Consider the following 3,029-nt stretch of genomic DNA (forward strand, 5'->3'; position numbering starts at 1 on the left):
TTACTAAGTGTGTAATATTCCAAATGCAAACTGCATAAATACAGGAAGAGACGAGCATCGGTGGCTTAGTGGTCAAGCTCTTGATTTGCAATCTGCAGGTCCTAGGTTCGAATCCCGCCATGTACCAATGTATTTTTCGATTTCCGATTTACATATGTACATTTATCCGACGTTCTTACGGCGAAGGAAAACATCGTGATGCAACCTGCACATATCTGAGAAGAAATTCAAAGATATGTGTGAAGTCAACCAACCCGACTTGGCCAGCGTGTTTGAATATGGCCTAATCACCCTTAACTTAGGGTAGGCTCCGAGACCCTCGGTGGGGACGTATAGTGAGCTGATGATGATGAAATACAGGAAGTGTGCATAAGTAGAGTAATCACGTTCCAAAAGCGAAGTAATTAAATGATGGTACAAAACTAACACAGATATTATTTAGTACGGGGTCATTATCTGTACTATATTGTCCCTGTGTGTGTGTGTCCATGTTCACAAAACAATATCTGATTGTGTGTTCATGACACAAATTATGCCACACAATAATTTGTGTTCCCATTTGATGACATAGTTATGCATGTCTTTGTCATTATGACTCAGTTATCTGCGAGTCTAAAAAATGGGTGATGGGGGTTCATCAATCAGATAGGCATAAACTTATTTTTCCATAGACACCTTTCAAAAGGTATCGATAATACCTCTTAAACTACATATAATTTTTAACTTGTAAACGTTAAACTTTACTTATCAACAAAGTACACTCCCGCCGGCCGTGGACCGTAAATTGTTATGGATCACTTTGGAAATTAAAGGTTTTAAAACAGGATAAATTTAGCTCTATCTTACTACCGTAGCCGTACATAACGTAATTACTGCTTTAATTTTTAAGTTTATTTTATATAAGTTTTGATTTGGAGAATTTTTTATCGGAGTCCTAAAACTAAGCACGCAAGTTCTATGTCAAATATTTTTCATACTTTTTGCGCACAAACGAGTTATTTTGGACTGGTTTAAATATGTGATGTCCTCATCTGTGTATCATTTAATGTATTATATCTTTTTTTAACTCATATAAAATTATGTTGCTTTGGATTTTTAAATATATTCAAATATGCTATTCTAATTCGGAATTACCCATTTTTATATCGTATTGAAAATATATAAATAGCAGCTAAATAGAAAAATTAATAGATAAATAACGGTCATGTGAAGGTCATTTTTTGAATAATAATTTTAAATCGCATATTTTAAGCCGAGTATTTTTATTGTTAAACAGTCGTCCATCTAAATAGAGTTACTAATACTTACATTTTATTAGCGCACCGAATGCAAGAAATATTTTCCTTTTGTGCATCCTCTCCTCCGTCGATTAAAGGTTAGGCAACGCATACGCAATTCCGTATGTCTATGGGCAACGGTCGCTTCTCTATTTCAGCGTTTTCAGGTGGCCGCTCGCTCGTTTGCCACCTTATGGTATAAAAGTGAGTATCTATTTATATTCTAAGATCACGGTATTGCGGATCTTGACACAATTTTGAACAAGAAAATGTTATACTAACATAGGAAATGATGATTAACATGGCCATAGCGCACATATCTAACGACTGTTTTTTGAATATACGTTTATATAAAAAACTAAAATATACGAAATCATCCAGTTCAGTTCATTTTGTATCGCCCACGTACTGATCTGACGACAACCAACGGAAGTCAGCGAGTGGACCAGTTTATCTTGTGTCCACGCGAGGGGGAAAACCGCCGCAGAATCACACTTCACTCACGTCACTTTGTCGTCAATAGAGCTTTTAATAACTTTCAATAAATGTAGAAAAACCACGTTACTTTCGTTCTGAACTGTGGATAAAAAATCCACTGACTTGTTTATAACAACTCCGACCCGAACTACGAGAAGTAACAGTTTTTTAAGAATTATGATGTACTAGCGTCTACGTACGCGCGTATTTAAAAAAAACAACTTAATGAGTAGCTTATGTGTTCTTCCAGACTATGTTCTACATCTATGCCAAATTTCAGCTAGTTCTGTTAATCCGTTTTTGAGATACCTTCAAACAAACATCCATCCATCCATCTAAACATTCGAAATTTTAATATTAGTAAAATTTTATTTACATTTCATATTATTTTACAAATTGAGAGTAAGTAGGTACAAAAATTAATTATTCTAAATAGGGATGGCGTCAGGCTGTCGGCGTCTGTAAAAATTAAACCAAAAACTATGTGCCCCGACCCCAATTGTGTGGGATAAAGCCATTTAGATGAGATAAAATTCCTGATTCAATTTGCAATTGTCAGGGTCGAGTAGACTTAACTAGACAGTGTTTATAAGAAATTGACCATTGACCTACCTCAATTATATTTATTTTCTTTGAATTTACGCGAGCATGTGGTTTAGGTTTCCCGCGCTTTATCTCTCATGATTGTAACATCATGACCAATATTGTAAACTTGCGGTACATTTTTATTATCAATGCTGACATTACTTACGTATGTTTGCGGTATGAAATTCTTAAAGGTTTTTTTTTTAAATAGGCTATTTATTCCTACTTAAGTTTGTTGAAAAATAAATTTTTAAAATTATTTCCGTAATTTAAAAATAAAAATAAGTATATATAAAAACTGGATGGTTGCGAATCGTAATATACACCTATACCAAACTTGTTAGGAATGAGGAAGCTGACATGAGCCAACTTTTTGTTTAGAATTATTAATTATTTCTATAATACAAGCTGTACAAGGAAATTATGATTCTAATCAAGAATCTTACATCTAGTTTTGCATCAGCTTGCATGTTTTAAAGCCCCCTGTAGTGTATGCATAAACGTAGTGTTGTTTGTCTCGAGCGTACACGCCATAAGTACATGCCGGAGAGAGGGGACGTCAGTACTCCGCTACAGACCGCTGAGGTGAAAGGACGTGTCCGCTCGCCTCACTTCTGTCGCACCGCCCAACAATTCGTTGAGCAATCCGCACCTGCGCGCGCCGTAAAAGGTGCCGCCATCCTTTGTTCG

Source organism: Papilio xuthus, unplaced genomic scaffold, assembly GCF_000836235.2.
Source record: "Papilio xuthus unplaced genomic scaffold, Pxut_1.1 DF826938.1, whole genome shotgun sequence".
Classification (NCBI taxonomy): domain Eukaryota; kingdom Metazoa; phylum Arthropoda; class Insecta; order Lepidoptera; family Papilionidae; genus Papilio; species Papilio xuthus.